This window comes from Mauremys reevesii, linkage group 1 (genome assembly GCF_016161935.1).
Source record: "Mauremys reevesii isolate NIE-2019 linkage group 1, ASM1616193v1, whole genome shotgun sequence".
Taxonomy (NCBI): Eukaryota; Metazoa; Chordata; order Testudines; family Geoemydidae; genus Mauremys; species Mauremys reevesii.
This window is the reverse complement of record NC_052623.1, coordinates 87,010,172-87,032,130: the sequence shown is the minus strand read 5'-3', so window position 1 is coordinate 87,032,130 and position 21,959 is coordinate 87,010,172. Positions and strand designations below refer to the sequence as shown.

At 40.5% G+C, this 21,959-nt stretch overlaps 1 long non-coding RNA gene across 1 annotated transcript; it reads right to left on the bottom strand.

The window, feature by feature from the left end:
• Nucleotides 1–3,797: 3,797 nt before the first annotated feature.
• LOC120401983 lies at nt 3,798–14,880 on the bottom strand. The gene is made up of 4 exons (XR_005596892.1): nt 14,828–14,880; nt 11,329–11,396; nt 4,211–4,307; nt 3,798–3,901 (listed from the first exon to the last, which is right to left on the bottom strand). It is a non-coding gene; the product is annotated as an uncharacterized LOC120401983 (long non-coding RNA).
• Nucleotides 14,881–21,959: the final 7,079 nt, after the last annotated feature.

Below are 21,959 nucleotides of genomic sequence, written 5' to 3'. Positions count from 1 at the left end.
GCTGCGTGCTCCGACGGATCAAAGCAAGTTCGATATAACACGGTTTCACCTATAACGCAGTAAGATTTTTTGGCTCCCGAGGAGAGCGTTATATGGGGGTAGAGATATAATATGGGGTTTGTTTTGTAGGTGATCCCTTTATTCAAATCTGATGAAAGGGAGGTAACTGGGAGTTTTTCCCTCCATCATCAGTTCAGAAATCATCAATAATTGGCCTTGTTTTCTTTTTTAAAAATCCACTTTTATTTGGATAAAAAAAAAAAAGATTTTTGGAAGGTGCCCAGAAGAGGACCCTGCCATGTGCACCCACTAAATACAAGTTAGTTTATAATGATGATTAGTTCCTCTTTAGTATGCAGCTGCTCCACTCTGCTTTTCTCGAGAAAAAAAATGTAGGTCTGTTTGACTGACAGCCAGCTAGTTGCCATACAGTTCACAATTCACATTTACAAGCAATACAATACTAAAAACTTCAACAATATTAACATGCATTTTACTACCAACTAAATTAACTTTAAGTTTCCATTAATAGCTGTTATTAAAGTGAATCTAATCCACATGTTTTAGTTGCTGACACAGAAACCTTTTCTAGTACAATTCCCACCCATATATACATTTTTGCTTTCTTTGCCTTTTAATAAAAAAATCTGAATGGCACAAATTGTACATTTCCTTACCTAATGTAAACACAAAAGACTTTTGCTACAGAAACCAATGTAGGAGAACAGCTGTGCTGCTGATCTGCTCAGAGCTCCTATTGAGTCTGCAGCTGCTTCTCTCTGTCCTCAGAAAGCTTGTGCAGGCTGGCTTGATTGACAGCCAGATAGATAACAAAATGGAAGAGAAGAGCAGACACAGACCTAAGTCAGAATTACCTTAAAGCTATGAAAACCAATGCTCCAGATTCATATTTTAATCTTGAGCTGTGAAAATCCTGTAGTCAAAAACCTGAGATCTCTTCCAAGTAATCTTGAACCTCTGTCCCAGGTTTTGCCTAAAACCCAAAGGAACTAAATAAAACCAGAAATTCCACACAGCTCAGCTTAGCAGTGTGACCAGTCACGCTAGTAGGAAAGAAGGTTATGCTGCACCAATGGACTTTTACACAACAATGAATTGTAAAGTTGAAATAGAACATTTTCCGATATTTTTATTTTCTCCACATGATCACTCAGATTCTAGCTTGACTAGAATATTTAGTTCAATGTTAGGAGAAACCAATGAGAAATCACTACAGCACTTTTGACTTGTTCCAGTCTAAAGGACAAATTTCATAAGTCAAATAGGATAGGTATAGTATCTTCTTCCCCCCTCCAGTCCACCAGTAACCTATCTCTGTAGTCATATTCAGAACAAAGCCACCTCAGTGATACAGTAGTCAAGTCTGAGTCCTCTTCCCATGGCAACTTTGACAATGTGTATAATTTTTTATTTAAAGTGATGTAGTTTGCACAGGCAGGTTCCTTATATATTTGCAATGATATTGTAATGCCAATGCATACTCATGAACATGAGGCCTGATTATTGTAATTCCCTCCTAACAGCATGTACCGCATGGCTTCTCCATCACTCAGAAGACAGCAGCACATTTGTTAGCTGGCTTGATCAACCATGGGCATATTAAGCCCGCCCTGTTGTCTTTGTGATCTCTGTCTAAAAATGGCAGGTGGACCACAAGTTGGTCCAGTTGGTATTTAAATCCTTAAATAGTGAAGTTTCTGGCTACATTTCAGCATCATGCTGATGGATATATGCCCCTTGGGACCATGTGGGGATCCATCATCATGACTTTGAACAGCACTGGCACTAGGACCTTTGCAATGGTTGGCCCTAGGATGTGGAACTTGTTCACACATGACACCTGTCTCAGTTTCCCAGGCCTGCCTTTTAAAATTACACCTCGATATTAACTTCTTTTAACTCCCCACTAAAAGCTCCCTATATTTTTTTCCTTTCTCCCAATCCACATCCCTTTAGCACTGATCCCCTTGATTAGTTTTGTCTGAATTTTAATGAAGGAATTTTATTATTGCCCAAAGGGAGGGCAAGCTGCCAATGACTATTAAACATGTTGTGGTCCAGCCCTTACTCAAGAAACCATCACTCGATATTAACTAAATTGCCAATGATGCCTGGCCTTACATGTTGTGGTGCCCTAGGCAAGAAAATATGACCCCCCTACCCCCCGCCCCCAAACACTGAAAAGAAAAAGGAAGCGTCAACAGTATTGTTATGTATGTGTGTATTTGTGAGTGAATGTACACACACACATGGATAGAATTTATGCTACATATGATATGTGGCAGTAATATCAATGGGATTAGGCAGGTTTGACCAACTCACCTAATCTTTGTTTGCTCATTCATCTCTCTTGGAGCTTACTCTAAACATGTAGGACTACTAAGGAGCTTCAAACAGCTGCCATATTTTTTCATCCACCTGACTGAGAAACGTTTTCTATATTCCTCCACCAATGTGGAAGGCTCTGCCCAAGAACCAGGTTGGGTAATATTTAGCCACAAATTAGTTTTAGATATACAAAATATTCATGACTTTTCAGCCTGTTAATATGAAGCCCTGAAAGTTTAGAAATGGGAGCTTTATATGACTGGAAAGAGCTTTCCAATGGGAAACAAAGTCCCTAGCCCTGGAAGGAAAAAAATTAATGGATTGTAGAAGCATGGCATTTTTTAAGGTATGGACAATCTATTTTAGGTGCAGTTTTAGTGGTGTTATGGCTCCCTCAGAGCCCTGTATAATTGGACTCCTGTATAGCAGTGGTTCCCAAACTGTTCCACTGCTTGTGCAGGGAAAGCTCCTGGCAGGCTAGGCCAATTTGTTTACCTACCGCATCTGCAGATTTGGCCGACCGCGGCTCCCACTGGCCGTGGTTCACTGCTCCAGGCCAATGGGAGCAGCTGGAAGCAGCGGCCAGTACGTTCCTCAGCCTGTGCTGCTTTCCGCAGCCCCCATTGGCCTGGAGCAGCAAATCGTGGCCAGTGGGAGCCGCAATCGGCCGAACCTGTGGATGTGGCAGGTAAACAAACCGACCCGGCCCACCAGGGGTTTTCCCTGCACAAACGGCAGAACAAGTTTGGGAACCACTGCTGTATAGAAAAGCACCTATCTTTGAAGATGAAGGCATACAAAAAAAATAGTCCCACCAGAATATTTTAAATGTATCTAAAATTCCTAAAATATTTTTTCTGCAACATATGAACACATGTGGTATGTGCAGAATACCTGATTATGTGATAGGGTCTAAAGACAGCGCTTAAGTCCCAATCCAGCTAAGCACTTAAGCACATATGTAACTTTAAGTACATGAGTGGTGTCACTGAAACCAGCATGAATGCCACAGTGAAGTGAACTGAAGTCCATGGGAATGCTCACATGTTTTTACTAACACACATGCTTAACTGTTGTGCTGGATCAGTGCTTCATTTTAGATTTACCTGCATAACTTACTTTAGAATTCTATGGGTGAAATCCTGGCCCAAACCAATGGGGAAACTCCCATTGACTTCTACTGGGCCAGGATTTTGCCCACAGACTTCTCTCTTTTCCATCACAGACATATCAAAAAAAGAAAAGAAAAAAGAAAAAAAATATCAAAATAAAACACCACAGGAAAACATCCACTATATTAGCCTGACCAATTCACTCTCTTTTATTTCTCCTGGAGTTGTAAATAGAATGTTTTTCCTAAGGGGTTTCCCAGAACGGGCTTCCTGCCTTTTCTAAGGGGTTTCCAGGGCAAGTGTATGAAAGGCTGCCCCGTACAAGGCCTCAGCGCTGTCCATCTGAGTGGCAGTCAGGGACCGTCACGGGTTTTACCTTCAGGCATCTATCCATCCTAGTGATAGAAAGGTGAGGGATTTTCCTCCAACAGCTTCCTCACCTGTAAAAAGAAGAGAGAAGGAGAAAAAACATCTCCTGAGTGTCCCATCTGTTCTGCTCGCCCATGATCCTGAACGAACATCAAGGGATTCCTTGGAGCTCCTCTCCAAATGCTTGCCATTAGCCAGAGGACTGAGGTCCCAAGCACCTGCCGTCGCTTTAATCTCTGAAGAAGGTTTTTTTATATATTTGTTTTATAGGGTTGAGTTTGAGGGGGTAATCGCTATATTGCACTATTTTGCTGTTTATTGTCCTTTTATTTGCCCCACTCTTTGTTATAAACCCTTCAATACACTTTATTTGATTTTACCTTTATTAATTGACTTCCATTATTCAGGGTGGGAGGGGTCCTCTTTGCAGGAGAAGGTATCCTACCAGATGACAGATGCTGGACAGGGAGGTCGAACCTAGGGAGACAGAAAGCATAAGGGTCTCTTGTCTTTACACACACACACACTCCTCCTTTTGTCTTTCTGTCCTTTTTCCCCTCTAACAACCTGCTGCACTTTCCAAAATGTATATGTTTGGAACATATCTATGTATACTCATTTTTTCTCTTTGGATCAGTTTTCCATGAAGATGCAGGAAGTCAAGGATTCCATAACTGAGTTTTTAATAAAGAAACTTGAACAATCTCTGTATTAAGCCAATATTTTACATTTTAATCCTTGTAGAAAAAATTGTAAATGCTGCTAATGGATATTTTATATTGTTGCTTTTTTAATTAGAACAAAACAATAAAAACAAGTGTTTAGTCTGCATTAATCTAGTTGAATATAGTTACATCCATTACACACTTTGCCTGTATGTTGTTAAATATCAGCCTACTCTCTGTGCAGGGAGTTGTGCTGTAATTTCATCAATGTAACTCCTCATTCTCTTAACATTTTTGAGCTGGAATTACAACATATATCTTGTTGGGAGTAAGGGATCCAAAAGCAAACCAGACAATCCTCACTTAGAGATTTTTGGTTTTATTGATTCAGTCTCCCAGTGCCTGTAACATGACAAATATGTGGAAACTTGAAAATGGTATCTTGTTTGCACTGCTATGCAGCTGCCAAAACAGCTGCCATTTCAATTTTTGAAAAGGAAACAAGGGCCTCTTATCTAACATGGTAGAAAAATAAACCTCTCCTTACATTCACTTTTAATGTGTTCGGTGACAAAGATGCAGCAATATTTTAGCTAAAATAGATATAATCCCATGTGTTTAGGAGATGAAGCGGAACAACTTTTAAAATAGCTAATTTATTTTCCTGTGTTCTAACATTTTTGTATATCAAGATGCTGAGGAATGTAGGACTATATAGACCTGGAGTCTTTCCAAAAAACATGAATAAAAAAAGAACTGCATCCTTTCTGTTCTGCAGCTATCATAAACAGGTGGGAAGGAACCAAGATGTTCCAATCCTGTTGAATGCTGTGAACACTTCTTGCAAGGGGCTGAGTAGAGCTTGTCAAAACATGGAATTTCTGTTCTGTGGGAAATGCCAACATTTCGAAATTTCCTTTTGTCCCACAAAATGAAATTTCTGAAAAACTTTGTTTCTGAAATTTCAGAATGACGCTACTGAAATGAAACTGTTCTGTAAGGTTGAAGTGCTTCATTTGGACTTATATATAATATAATTTATAGTCAAAATGCTAGTCAAAACAAAATATTTTAACCTTATTGAAACGAAATGTTTTGATAATTTTTCATCAAAAATTGACAAAATCAATCGATTCTTGTGAAACATTTTGATTTAGTTGAATCAATATTTTCAGATGGAAAAAACTTTCCATCAGATAATTTATGACTAGCTGTAGTGCAGTTTTCAGCTGACAGTGGTAGTTCAGGGGCACACTTATCCAAAGGATGCAGGATAAGACCTTTAGGATAAACCCATACCCTCTGCTGCTTGGGTTTGCTAGGAAGGGAAGAACACACAAGGAGCCTTTTTGCTACAGTACACCCATGGAGCCGGAGAGCAGGATGGTTACCTAATCATCAACCTAGTGTTAGGCTTGGGGAGAGTTACTACTGCTGCCAGTGCTGCCAATTCCAAGGGAATATGGTCGCTGGTTTGAGGGCTTTACCAGGCCACCAGTACGTATGGTGTAGATGGGTGCCACATGCTGCTCATCTCTGGAGGAGCAGTAAACAGTGCCCTAGCACATGTCCCCCCATTGCTTGTGTTGAGCCATCCTGCTTTGCACCAGCAGGATAGCTCTGAAAACAACCCATTCCATTCCCTGCAGCCTTTGCATTTCTTCAGAAAGTAAGGATTTCAGCCTTACTAGTCAGCCCACAAAGGAAACTGTCATGGTAGAGTAGAGGTTATGTATGGAACCTTTCTTCATTAGGAGCTCTCTGGAATATGCTAAATCTCCTTGACACATGGGAAGTTAGCATTTATGGACTCTGATTGTGATCTCATTCTGATTTTACACTTACACCGGTGAGAGCAGCTGTTTGTTTATTATTAAATAAAATATTCTCTTTGTAAATAGTTAAAGTAACCAAACTAATTGTAATCAAAATGAAATAGTAAAATGATAAATAATAGTATTGTAAACCAAAGCCATCCATTTTAAATCTAAAACTGCAGCGCTGTACCTTTACTTACTTATATAATAGTCTCTTGGGGCAGAAACCATTTTTTTATTATGTGTGTATTCAGCACCTTGCAAAATGCTGCTTCAGTCCCTGCTTGGGGCCTCTAGCTGCTACCACCATATAAATAATAAATAAGACCACAACCAGCTGGACAACAGGCATAGCATGTTGTCAGTTAAGTTTCAGTACACTTCATATCCTAGAACAAAATGTCCGCAATGTACATCATGATGTTGGCCACAGGGGAATTTAATAGGGAATAGTATCCAATCCTTCCCACGCCCCATTTTCAAAAGAGAAAGATACCTTTTACATTTCCATGAAAGCAAAAAGCATCTTCAGTATCTGAATCTATTGTCTGTGCTTTTTTCAGAACTATGACCTAATCTGGTGTCCTGTCATTGTTCTGGCAGTTGACTGGCAGAACATGAAACAACAAATATGTTAAATTTGAGTGGTTTCCTGCAATGTTATTCTATCAAACTGGCAATTTCCGAAAGGATTTGGAATGGAGCTTGCAATTCCTTAGACACCAGGGAGGTCCAACAATGGCTGCCAAGATGGTCTGCAGCTCAAGCTGGTCCTAATATCTGAGCACATAAAAACATTCCATTTACTCCGATTTATTTTTAGGCCTAATCTCAAGCAGATTTTAGAGACTTTCTGAGTGGCTGCACTGCTCGGCAGTTAGCACGTTAGAACAGAAAGGATTTTCTGGTATTTTAACATGTTGTGTTGCATGGGAAATCTACAGATTGTTTTCTCAAAAATTTAATTCTTGCCAATGAAATTTTAATTGAAAAGGTAAAACCACACCAACAGGAGGAACAAGTTGAAACCAAAGCATACATGCCACAAATGAAGACAGGATGCCAAGTAGGATTCTATATATGTATAATAATGTACTTTATCCCTACAGCATGTATTTCACTTGTCTTTCATTATCTCCAACAAATCATGATGACTCCAAGATGATGGTGGTAGCTTAGGAAGAATCTGTGATTTGATTGTGGTTTGGCATCAATCAAATTGCACATTCTCAATAAGATCAAATTGGAAATCTAATGCCAGAGGCGATAATATTGTATTCCAGGCCTCAGAGCCAGGGCAGCATGCAGTGCAGTACTGACTTGAGGCTGAGTATCTATGAGTCCTGAGGATTTATGAAACTAAGCTCTAAAACCATAATGGGTTAGCATAACCTGTCATGTGCTATTTTAGAGCTTTGCGAGCTGACATCTACCTACCAGACTCTGTGACCTACCTGTGTGCTATTTCTTTTATATGAACCTATTGGGAACTATTCCTATTCCTTCACCTATGTGCTACTTGTGTTTTTAATGGGATCTCTGCATATATTTTAATCCTTGCTGTTTTAACTGTGGTTCATTTGCTCTTTCCCCCATCTCCCCCCTCTTTCCTTTTGGTATAATGTTTAGAATTTGCAATAATTACATTCATATACACATGGTCATGGAGACTCACTCGTATGATTACATGAGGCCTATGTTATATTTGGAGAGAAGCTGAAACAGGGTACCTTGAAAAAAAAAAGAGTAGCATGCTTTTCCTGTCTATCTGCCTTTGCTGATTTATTTATATTACTAAAATGATTTAGTAGGGTTGCACTTGGAAATAATTGTTCCTATAACACAGAAGGAAGAGATAGGGTGGTCATTCTCCTCACACACTTCTCTTGGCTCTCTTCAGATATCTGAACTTGGCCTTCCTCCATTTCTTGTATATGTCTAAGCTAACCTAACCCCCTTCCCCAAATCCTTACTGCATAGATTCCTGAGCTTCAAACCCTCTCTGCACTTGGCACTGCCACCCCACCAAGTTCTGATCCTCTTCATCCATCTGCCTTCTGCTGGCTCCTGCCTGGCTCTCCCTACACAAAGGCCTCCCTCCATTCAAAGTACTTCTCTCCTAACTGATGTATGGCTCCCATTCAGTCACTGTGGGTATATCTACCCTTCAATTACAAACCCGCAGCTGGCTTGTGCCAGTTGACTTGGGCTAAGGGCATATTTAATTGCAGTGTAGACATTTGGGCTCAGGCTGGAGCCCAGGCTGTAGGACCCTGTTATCTGGGAGGGTCCCAGAGCATGGGTTGCAGCTTGAGCCCAAAGGTCTATACTACAATTAAACAGCTTCTTTGCCCACGGCCCCCAAGCGCAAGTCAGCTGGAACAGGCTGGCCGCAGGTGTCTAACTGCAGGGTACACATACCCTCTAACACACAGACATCCTAGACATCCTTACACACAGACATCCTAGACGTCCTTCATTCATCACCCCTGTACACACTCACCTGCACATAAGTCTGAAGTGCTCCCCACAAAAAAAATAAAAGAAATTGAAAAGAGGAAAATAAAATTATTTATTTTCTTTCACATTTTTATTTTGTCTTCACATTTACCAACGAAACCACCAAACCAAGTGATTCCCAGGATAGCACCATCTGTGGTCAGATTTGGGAAATTATTTTTTTTCTTTGATTGGCTCAACAAACTGCTGAAAATAGGGCTACATAAGGGAACTGCCATCTCACCATAGATGTAGTGGAGCTGCTACTCCTTTGATGACTTGGCATTTCATAGAGTTCAAGGCCCAAAGGGACCATTAGATCATCTAGTCTGACCACCTGGGTATCACAGCCCATTACATTTCACCTAAATCCCTCTATGTTAGCGGTTCAGATACTGAAGATGCTGCATGCGTCCCAGTTAGCCCACAGCTGCGGCCCAGTTCAGCTGTGTGCTAAAGGCCGCAGGCTCCTGGCTGCCCTGCCGTGTGGCAAGCTCTGGGCTGCCAGCTCCCAGCTGGGCTACCCTGCTGCACGGAAGGCTCAGGGGTGCGGGTTCCCAGCTGCCCTGCCACACAGCGGGCTCTGGGCTGCTGGATACTACTGGCCCCGCGTGGAAGGGCTCAGGGTCCAGGCAGTCGGCTTCCACCTGGCCCCCTGCAGTGGGGTCTAGGGTTCGGGATCCTAGTGCCCCCACTCCCCAGTGGGGGTCGGGATCCCTGCCCCACACCCCACGCCCAGCTCTCCACTCCTGACCCACTCTGTGGAAGGGTCTCTGGGCAGAGGGCTCAGAACATAGGAGTTTGTTGGGGGCACAGTGGTTCTCAACCTGCGGCCCAGCTAATACTTTGTGGACCGCATATGCAGCCCACAATGATAAATAGGTTGAGAACCACTGCTCTATGTTGAGCCCAATGATTTAGTTAGACCAAAGCCCCTCAGTCCTCACAAGGCTAAACTGTAAAAGCAACAAAGAATCCTGTGGCACCTTATAGACTAACAGACGTTTTGCAGCATGAGCTTTCGTGGGTGAATACCCACTTCTTCAGATGCAAGTGGGTATTCACCCACGAAAGCTCATGCTGCAAAACGTCTGTTAGTCTATAAGGTGCCACAGGATTCTTTGTTGCTTTTACAGATCCAGACTAACACGGCTACCCCTCTGATACAAGGCTAAACTGCTGTTCCATTGACAGAGAATGGGAGAGATTGAGGTGCCTGCAATGGGAGGGAATTGATTAGGTGGGATGTGTCCAGATGATCCTAACAGGTGATCCACACTCCATGCTGCAGACATAGGTGAAAACCCAGCAAGGTCTTTGGCCTGGGGGAAAATTCCTTCCTGACCTCAGATCTGGCAATCAGTTTAACCCTGAGAATGTGAGGGCAAGTGCAGCAACTGGGAGGGGCATAGGAGGGTGTTGTCCCCCCAAACTGGATACATCACAGAGGCAAAACATGGGGGATGCCCAGATTTCTCCCTTGTATTTGCCCTGCTTCCTCCCTGCGAAGGAATGTTCAGAGGTGGGGGGCGAGTAATTGGTAACACCAAGTGCTCTGTGCACCCAGGTCAGTTTCCCCACATGGGCTGTCTGAAGGGAGGGCAGGAGAGCAGCTCTTGACCCTCACAGAAGGCTCTAGCTTGGGGCCGTTTCCATTTTACTAGCCTATAAAATAAGAGACTTGCCCCAGAAACACAGTGAGCTAGACATAGGGGCCACATTCTAATCAGCACCGGTAACATTCTAGCAAGTGAACATAAGAACTGAGCTGCTTCCCAAGCATCTGTGTAGTGTATAGCATTGACTTTGTCAAGCCCAGGTGAGTGACACAGTGAATAGGGAAGGTTAAATGTGAGTGGAATGTGCTTAGGCAGATGGGCAAAGGGGACAGGCTTTAGCAATGGATTTGTTTGATGTGTGCATTGCATGTTTATATATCTTTAAAACCCGGGAGACATGATTCATAGTTACATGAAAGATCTCAGTTCTGCTTATTCAAGAATTTGTTTTTTTGCTAATACTGATTTTTATGTGGTAGCTGGTAAGCACAGGAAATACTTAAGTTAAAACAAAATTAAGGTTTATAAAATAATGAACATAAACTGTATTTGTGATTTCAAGTACACTGTAATGTAAGTAACCACTAACAATCGGTAAATCCAGAAATTAGACCTGTACCTATTATTAACCGTATTAAGCCCCTTGCACTCTCTCGCCCCAAATATAGAAGTCAAACTATGCCTATTTGCCAGAAGCTGGGAATGGGTGACAGCAGATGAATTACTTGATGATTACCTGTTCTGTTCATTCCATCTGAAGCACCTGGCATTGGGCACTGTCGAAAGACAAGATACTGGGCTAGATGGACCTTTGGTCTGACCCAGTATGGCCGTTCTTATGTTCTTACGTGAGGCTTCTCTGTACCACCTCAGAGCACTGGTCCACCCCATTCAGTGTCCTGTCTCTAGCTGTAGCCAGTCTCTGCTGCTTCATTGGTTATAGTGCTCTTTCACTTACCAAGAGTGAACGGAATCTTCCTGTTCCCAGCCAAAGCAAATCTAAAGCCCCAGCTCCAGTGGAAATCACTACAAAAAACAAAACAAAACACAATACAATAAAAATAGTAATCCCTGATGATTCCCTGATATCTTACTAGACATCATCATAGTAAAACTGCGTTATACCTTCCAATACCCGCCCCACAGAAAAGAAACTCATAGAAACTGATGAAACCTCAGGGGACATAAAGTATGATACTATAGTAGTATCAAAGCAATTTGCAAGGAAAACAATCCTAAAGAATCCATTTTATGGGTATTTTCTGAAAATTATTTAGGGGTTTTGGTGAAGACCCACTAAGAGAAGTTTGTGAAACAATTTCCCTTCTAATCTGCTCTTCTGCAATAGAACGTCGCTATCTGAAACTTTCCCCCCACCTTTAGTTAAAATGTTTCAAGGTTGGTCTCTACCTAAATGTCAGAAATGCTAACCAAAACTGGTTAAACTACCTGGGAGTATGAGGAGAGTGAAAAAAATACACTCCCTATTATATTTAAAAAATTGCAGTAAGCTTGAACAGCTGTACATTAAAAATGGCTGAGGGTAGAAAGTTGAAATTTGGCATGAAGAACATTCTAGAGGATATTGGTTTTGATTTAATTAGGTGGTGAGCCCGTGAAAGCCACACTTTGCACATGCTCAGTGTATTTTGCATGAGTGTTTTGCTATGCCTGTGAAATGTGCAACTAACACACACATGGGTTGGTTAACACGCAATACTGCTGCGTTATTCTCATCTGGTTAAAGGAGCCATTTCCAAATGTTTCAGGGAAATGAAGGGCCTGGAAAAGAGATCTTCCTGCAAAAAGTAGTATAAGAATGTTTGCTTATTCTAGAAGGATGTGCACAGGGCTGGGAACCAAGAGGTCCTGCATTGTGTTTCTACCTCTTGTACTGATTAGTGTTCCCGAAACTCCATCCTTTAAAATTCGTATTTGACAAAGCCTCACAGCATTCTAGGAAGGAGGCAAATATAATTACTCCAATTTTACAGATGGGGTAATGAAGACACAGAGAGCATGCTAAGGCTCAAAGTACCATGAGATATTGTGGCAGCTCTAGTAACAAAACCCAGGTCCCTATTATGACAGAGCCCAAACTTATCCACTAGACAAAACTGCATCTCAGAAAAAAGTACTTCAAGTCAGAGGCTCAGGTGTGCCTGAGTTCTGCTCAGTGTGCCTGGGGAAGAGACTTTTTTCTCCCTCTGCCTCTTCTAATTGTTCAGTCTCAGTCCACATCAGAGCAGCCCCTATCCCTAGCACGTCCTTGGAACACCCACTATGCCAGGGGCAGAAGCGAGTGACATTGACTCAGCTATGCCAGCTTTATGTTACCTGGAATTCCCCTTTTCGAGGAGGGGAGGAAGACTATGTTGTCTAATTAGGGATGTATCTACAGTGAGTAGCAGTATCCACAATAAGTATAGCTAGTTGGTATTAGTATTTACTATTACACCTCTACCCCGATATAATGCGACCCGATATAACACGAATTCGGATATAACGCAGTAAAGCAGCACTCCGGGGGGGTGGGGGACTGCGTACTCCGGCGGATCAAATCAAGTTCAATATAATGCAGTTTCACCTATAACACGGTAAGATTTTTTGTCTCCCGAGGACAGTGTTATATCGGGGTAGAGGTGTATTATTATGTGCCCATGGAGGAGCAGCGAGAACCATATAGGGGAGAAACAACATATTATATGTCTGCTGCCTTCCACAGTGTACAAACAAAATAGAAGCAAAAAGGATGAGACTATTTGGCATAAATAGATTTTGTAATGAGAGAATAAAAGGGAATTTAGAAACAAAAGGAGATGGAAAGTACCCATATTATTCACTGGGCTTTCAACTGCTGTTGGTGGACAGATTAGTGGTCCAAGCAATATGTGTGAAATATTTTCTCTCTCTCTCTCTAGAAGTACAGGGTAAAACCATTATTATTATTAGATATTTGTAGTAGTGGAGTAGCACCACTAAAAACGAAAGGGTACATTTTCCTCGGAACCCAGAAGTACTGAGTCAAAGGAAGCGGGGTTCTGATGGCCTCTGTGAAGGATGGCAGGATCCCAGCGGTGTGGAGGCAATTAGTTTCAGATTATGGAATTTTACACACACACACTGTTTTTTCACCAGAAGACTGGACTCTTCGCCCCCTCCCCTTCCTCCGCTTTTTCTTTTAAAAAAAAATCTAGGAAATTCCATGTAAAAAGTGGCCCTAAGAAAACACAAAGGTTAAGTACACACAGAATCAAGATATGCCAAAGTTAAGGTTGTAAATAGTTAATAATAATATAATATTTGATGACTAAAAATGTAAAACAACATGTTTTACAATATTTTCCTCTACTTATTTGCCAGTCCTGTACTTCCTATTGCTTTATATGCTCGATCTAGCAAGTTTTTTAAAGAAAAAACCAGACCCATGTACACATTTATGCGCAAACAATAATATATATGTAATTTTTAACATTATTTCTTCTGCTAGGGCTCGATCCTACAAGGTGCTGAAGATTCTCAACTCCCAGTGGAGTCAGCAAACGTTGAAGGTCCTCAGCATTTTGCAGGATTATACCATTGCTGACTTTACACCTCATAATCAGTTTTTTCTTAAATGCATTTACATAAATCTTTCAGCTTAGTTTTAAAGTTCAGGGAGAAGAGAGGAAGAAATGATGTGGAGGGGGGAATAAGAAAAAATATATGTTTAATCTTAGATATTAAAAAACTGTGGATGAGGAAATTGCAACATGTTTGTGCGTATCAGGACAAATACTCAGAGCCATACTGCACCAGCAAATGATGCAAGTTCGGTGACCCTGCCATTAATAGAGGTCTTTTAAGTGTCAACAATGTCGTCAATTGGTCTACATCTGTTGGACAGAATCTTATAGTCCATCAAGCTTTATTAATTTCCTAGGATTAAAGGAATAATTACTGTGTGGCTGTGTGCTGAAAACAGGGTTCTACTACTAGTTACGGTGCAGCATTCTATTAGAAGTTAACTGAAGAGTTACAATAAGGAAATATTCTCATGGACTCTGAATTTTAACTCTATTTTAGCCTAACTTTAAGGGAAGGGAGAATACCTTGTCCTTTACCTTATAAAGCAGACAAGTGAAATTCTGGATAGTGGGACATGTACAGCGGTGACTGTCACACTGTCTGGAATGGCTCACAACTATATATGCCAGCCTCAGGGCAGACTATCAAAAAGCAGGGCAGAGACCCCAAACTGGTTATATGTTCTATAATTAGATTTCACCAGTCCAGTAACAACTGTGAACTCCTAAAGCACTATAACAGTTTTACCAGGGAGTCACAGACAGTCCTCTTGTGCATTCCAGTCTATCTAGCCACCCAGCTAAGATGGACTAGGTGATTGATGGTCTCTTTACACCAAAAAACACAACAATATTCAAGTTACTTCCAGTCCCAAAGGTCTAGTCACTTACCTCAGGTCAATTGTACTCAGATCTCAAACCAAAGGCAACACTTGTAGTCAATCCTGTAATAAACTAACTAAGGATTTATTCACTAGGAAAAAGAAATGAGAGTTATATACAAGGTTAAATCAGGAAACATACACACACGATTGAGTTAGAGTCTTAGATTTAAAAAGGTAATATAAGCTTCTGTAATAAGCAACTCCTTTAAGGTTGACCCATGCCAAGCAGCATGTGGATCTCTTGCTAATGTTTTGGAATCTTTGCCCATCAGAGTCCAGAAAGCATAAAAGATCCAGTCAAGAATTTTTATCCCCACTCTCTCACCCCAGATTCCAAGCTGATGGGAGGAGTTCCAGCACAGGCCTCCCCTTCCTGGAGGGAAGTGTGAAATGCAATCAACAAGGTCTCTGTCCTTTGATGCTACACAATACCTCATTTGCCTTCAACAGGTCATCTTGTGTGCAGGACGAGCACTTCACTTTAATTAATGCTTCTTTTCCTGTCTGATGAGTTACACAGTGACAGAGCTTACAGTGCAAACACTCAATATAATTTTATACCATGGCATACAGATATTATAAGTAGGATTAATACATACAGCATTCTACAAGCATTCCATAAATTCTAAACACTAAATGTATTCTTATAAACACACAGTAAAACTGTGGAACTCGTTGCAAGAGGATGTTGTGAAGGCCAAGACTATAACAGGGTTAAAAAAAGAGCTAGATAAATTCATGGAGGATAGGTCCATCAATGGCTATTAGCCAGCATGGGCAAGTATGCTGTCCCTAGCCTCTGTTTGCCAGAAGCTGGGAATGGGCGGCAGAGGATGGATCACTTGATGATAACTTGTTCTTTTCATTCCCTCTGAAGCACCTGGCATTGACCACTGTCGGAAGACAGGATACTAGGATAGCTGGACCTTTGCTCTGACCCAGTATGGCCATTCTTATGTTGTTATGAACACTAATATCTATTTTAACGATACCACAGATGATCCAGATTGGTTTCTAGCTATGCATTTGTCAGTGTTCAGTGAGGCCCTGGGCTTTTGACATGAACTGGCACCTGGTCTGCCAGTATCAGAGTGACCAAACCAGATATAGTGGAAGGAAATTATGTATAGTAAAATGTCCAGGACTTCTGGTGACAAAATAGTAATCTTAACATTTAACAGATTGTATTTGATACAGTATATCACACAATATTTTACAGGGAAATCTTTTATATTAAATGTATATACATTCTGTCCTTCTCTGTTTGTTATAGTATTGCTGCTGCAGAAAAAAGAAATGGTGGTTGTTTATTAGGACATCTGTTTAAGGGAGTGGGCATTCCCTAGAGATTAATGAATAGCTGTCAAGAGGTGAAGCCTGAGACATATCAGTACTTTAGGCATTGGTTTCCCAGCTACATACAGAAGAATTATTTCATGCATTGATTTTGTGTTTATGAATTTAGCGCTGTGGGAAAGTGATGTACTCACAACTCTGTAGACTAAATTCCTTGCTTTATTCATAGAAGAGGTACAGCAAAGGCAGCCAGCTTCCCACACTACACTACATCCACACCCTATTTGCACTGTGGAGACCCAAGTCTAGAGCCAAGAAGATAGGTCAGGCCTGGTCTACACTTTAAAGTTTTGCCAGCATAGCTATGTCAGTTAGGGGTATTAAAAAAATCATACCCTAACTGACATAGCTATGGTCCCAAAAGCCCTAGTATAGAAACAGTTATACCAACCAAAAGGGTTTTTTGGCTCATATAACTTATTTCATTCAGGGAACTGGATTAAACTATTCCAGCAAAAGGACTCTTGTTTTTATAAACTGTGTCTCCACTAGGCGAGTTCACCGGTATACAGCTATACTGGCAAAACCTTCCTCATGGAGACAGGCCATAGTCTCCATGACCATAAAGTCTTTATCTGAAGCTGCTGACAAGAGTGCCTTTGTGATGTAGATGTGTGTCCACTACTAGAGACTGAACTGAGACTATCAACTGATTTCACAGAGGCCACTGAAGAACCATCAGATGGTACCAATTTCTGTCTGTTACCCTGCTACCTTGGTACTCAATCCTTGCAGGTGATGAGTGTCTCTCAGGATCAGGCTGTTACTCAGGTAAGTTTCCTCTTTGATTTTAATAGGGTTTCTGCCTCTGTTAGAAATGCAGGACCAGATTTAGCCCCAAAAATGAAAGGTTGAGTACTGTGGGCCAAATCTTGCTCATTTTACTCATGCAAAACTCCCATTCACCCAAGGGAAGGCAGATGTAATTTTCACCCATAGCTCTGTTGGAGCTCCAGCAGCACACATCATCTGCCTCACCCTGGCCCCAACAGCTCTTGTCACATTCCTTGCCAGGCTTGTCTTTTTGTTTCTGGAAACTGATCACAGGACCCTGTCCCCCAATGGAGGGGAGATTGCAGGTACCTTGAGAACAAGATAACTGACTCCTTAAGCACCTATCTATAATGTGAAGGAAATAATATACAATGTCATGTGGGGCTTCAATCAGAATAACATATGCTGGAGGTGTCATGCTGTCAATACTAAAATACCACCAACATTTCTAAAAAATATAGATGGGAATTTCCTAACTAAAAAAGTGTTGCATCCAACACAGGGGAATTCTATATTAGCCCTTGTCCTGACATATAAAGACGAATTGATCACAGACCTAGGACTTGTAGAAAATTGATAAGGGAAGCAAAAATGGGAAAATTAATGGTAGCTTAGGTACATTACATTTGTTTTGTGCAAATCAGTAATATATACATTTGGTGCTTTAGAAGTGCCCACTTCACAAAACTGAAAGCAATTATGAGCCTGATCAGTTGGAAGAAAGAATTTAAACAGAAAAGTGTGAACAATAATTGGAAATTGTTTTACTAGGTCTCAAAAAGCCACTATCCCACAATTGAGAAAAAAGGCTACAATAGTTAAAAGGTGGGAAGTGAAGGCAGCTATAAAACATTTACAAAAATATATAACAAATGGAAAAAAAGGAAAGCTGACAGTAATGAATATAAATCAGAAGAAAGGGATTGTAGAAAATTGACAAGAGAAGGAAAAGGACACGAAGAAATCTGGCCAACAGAGATAGGGACAATAAGAAGGATTTTTAAAGTATATTAGGAACAAAAGATATCCTAACAATGATATTGATCCATTACTAAATGGAAATAGTAGATTTGTCAGTAATAATGTAGAAAAGACAGAAGAGTCCAATACATATTTCTGTTCTATATTTGGAGAAAAGCCCAGTGATGTATCATTTGATGATAATGAAATACTTTCCATTCTAATAGTAACTAAGGAGTATTTTAAACAGAAGCTATTAAAGCTAGACATTTAAAACTCAGCAGGTCCTGATAACTTGCACCCAAGAGCAGGGTAAGGAGTTCTCTGGAACATTAATGATGATTTTCAGTAAGTCTAAAGGCAGAGGGGAAATTCCAGAGAATTAGAAGAAAGTGAATGTTGAGGCAATATTTTAAAAAGGTAAATAGGACGCCCTGTATACTTATAGTCTGTCAGTCTGACATCAGTCTGGGTAAAATAATGGAATGGCTGATACAGGACTTGATTAATAAGAAATTAAGGAAGGATAATAAAATTAAAGTAAATCAACACAGATTTATGGAAAACATCTTGTCAAACTAACTTGCTATCTTTTTTTGTTGAGATTACAAGTTTGATTGATAGAGACAATAGTGTTGATGCAATAGACTTCTGTAAGGCATTTTATTTGGTATCACACAACATTTTGATTAAGAACAATATAAAATCAACATGGCAAACATTAACTGGATTAGAAACTGGTTAACTGACAGAGCTGAAAATAGAAGGCATGTTTCTAATAGGGTTCTTAGCCTAATGTTATTTAATATTTTTACTAGTAATCTAGAAGAAACCATAAAATCAACAGTGATAAAGTTTGCAGGTGACATCGAGATTGGGGAACTGGTGAATAATTAAGAGAACAGGTCACTAATACAGAGTGGTCCGGATCACTTGATAAGATGGACCTAAACAAACAATATGCATGTTAATCTGACCAAATGTAAAGTAATGCATCCAGAAACAAAGAACGTAGGCCATACTTATAGGATGGGGGATTGCATCATGGGAAGCAGAGACTCTTTTGGGATCATGGTGGATAATCAGCTAAACATGATATCCTATTGTGATGCTGTGACTAAAAGGGGTAATGTGATCCTTAGTTGTATAAACAGTGGAATGTTGAGTAGGAGTAGGGAGGTTATATTACCTCTTTATTTAGTACTGGTGTGACTTCTACTGCAATACTGTGTCCAGTTCTGATGTCCACAATTCAAGAAGGATGTTGATAAATTGGAGAAGGTTCAGGAAGAGCCATGAGAATGATTAAATGACTGGAAAACATATAGTTATATCTTTCTTATAGTGAAAGATTCAAGAAGCTCAACCAGTTTAATTTGTTAAAGAGAAGATTTCATCAGAACCTATAAGTATCTACACTGGGAAAATAAATGTGGGCTCTTCAATCTAGCAGACAATGAAATAATACGATCCAGTGGGTAGAAGTAGAAGAGGGATAAATCCAGACTAGAAATAAGGCACAAATTTTTAATAGGGTAATTAATCATTGGAACAATTGAACAAGGGTTGTGGTGTATTCTCCATCACTGGCAATTTTTAAATCAAGATTTGATGTTTTCCTAAAAGCTCTGCTCTAGTTCAAACAGGAATTTATTCAGGCAAGTCCTCTGGCCTGTGCTGTATGGGAGATCAGACTAAATGATCACAGCGGTTTCTTCTGGCTTCATAATATATGAATCTATTAATGATGCCCAGACTTTCTGTTATTGGTTGCCCTGGTGAATTTTTTTCTTTCTACGGCCACGTGTATCTTTTCTGCCTTTCTATCTTTTACAGCATCTATTTCCCTTCAGTCTAATTTCTCCTTATCCCTTCCTCTTTCTTCTTCCTCCCATTGGTTCCCCACTGGGTTCTCTCATCTTTCCCCTGCATGTCCTCCCATAAGAACCCCTCTTTTCTCATCCGCGTCACTTTTCAAGAATGCTTCCTATACCTGCTGCCTCTTAACTCTGTCCCTGGTGGCAGGACCAATGAATATGAAAACAGAGAGTGTCCCCCGCCCCCAAGTTTATACCCGGTTTGAATTCAAAACAAAAGGAACTAGTCCAGATTTGATTCCCAAAGTCTGAACAACCCCATCATTTGTGGGTGTCAATTTTGGGGAATCAGCTTGCACCCATCACCACTTTAACAATTCATGCCTACTAAACTAATCTTTTGAAAACTTGGTTTGTTACATAGTTCTCAATGAGTTTTGCAAGGCAAATCCGAGGTCTGAACATACTGTACAATCTCTTACTGTAAGGGTGTAGAACCTAATAATTTGTGTCTACGAGGCCTCTTTCTTTCTTTCTTTCTTTCTCCCTTCAGCTTTACAATAGCCCAGCCTGCCTACATTTATTTATAAAGCTTCTTACAGTCAAGTTTTCAGTTCACACTTCAAAAGGCCTCCATTTTCGCTGGGGGCCAGAGCAGTTAGGGAGCTCCAAGACCCCTTACATGGATGGGTTTTGCCTTGAATAGATTCTGGGTAATATGCCATGTGTCAGGGCAGGACCTGTAGTTTTTTCTATGGTGGGGGCAAGCGCCTTCCAGTCCACACAATAGCATGATGTATGTGTGGATGTGGGTGTGGGGAGAATCTCTACAAGAGGATCCTTTGCAAGATTTCCTACACCAGCGGCTCCTTCCATAGACTTTCCTCCTGGAGGGATGATCTGGGCCCCAATAGCAACATATGTATATCTACATATATGTAAATATGGAGAATTTCATCGCCAAAGGAATATGTTTGAGAAAATTATGGGCCACGTAAAAAAGACGGATTACAGTTGCATCTCCTTCTTAACTACAGCTAGAGTAATAGCTACTGCTTTAATGTAGTTTTCTCCTTCAGTGAAATCAGGATTCCTATATCAAATGGGTAGGATTTATTTACCTCTCAATCTGATTCACAGCCTTGAAAACCGGGTCTATTTTAAAAAGGCCTTCCTTGTCAGAACAGGACTTCTAACTCTGAGCTTTAGATGGGCAGGAAATTGATCTCTCCAGTCTGTCACACAAGTATGAAGCCCTGCAAAGTTTAGTATAATGTTACAAGGTGCAGGTGCATTGCTGAGAGGACTTGCTGATGGTAACTTAGGTGAGGAAGGCCTATTCTTTTTCACAGTTGAAGAAAGAAATTTGTCAGTGACAAGAAGGATGGCTTGCGTGCCTCACATTCCAAGTCAGCACTGAAAATAATGACGGGAGGGGGAAGGAGGAAAAAATCAAATTTCACCTAAGGATGTCAGCAATGAACTTACTGCAGGTGCAATATTTCTTCAAACAAAGAGTGTTTTGTTTTGCCTTCATTTTATTCCATGAAAATGAACTATCCTCCTCTCTTTATCAATGCAAGGTAGATTAAAATGTTGATACCCTTCTTTGGCAAAGATATTTTTACAGTTCTTAGTTAAATTGTTGGAACAGGATTAACTTCCTACAGAACTTAAAATAGCTTTTCTATATGTTCCATATGGGTTTATTAGCCTGCTCAGCTTTTTCATGTGTGTGTATGTTATTAAATTGCTTTCTGTGTCTGCTGCTGCACAGCCTTAACCTTTTGTACTCTGGTATCTAGAATAAAAAGCCATATATTTCATACAAGCCAGCATATCTTTCCAATCATTGAAATACCAACCACAAATATACTGTCTGTTGAGACCAAATCAAGACTGTACTTAACACTATGGTGTCTGAGACATTTTGGTCCAGCTAACAGTTCTCAACAATTCAATATCTGATATTGTTAGAAAAATCCTAGTACCAATGGTTACCTGAACTACAGTATTGGTTCTAGGATATGGCTTTATCACAGAATGTAAGCTAAAGAAATATATTCAGCTGTGAGAAGGAAGCCTCAAAAAGCATGTGACAAGAATGGTGGTGAGTTATTTACTTTTGGGGGCACAAATGAGGGGGAATAGGAAGAGGAGACTCAAAGAGCTTGGCTTATTAAGCCTATCAAAAGAAGGCTGAGGGAAGATATGATTGCTCTCTATAAATAC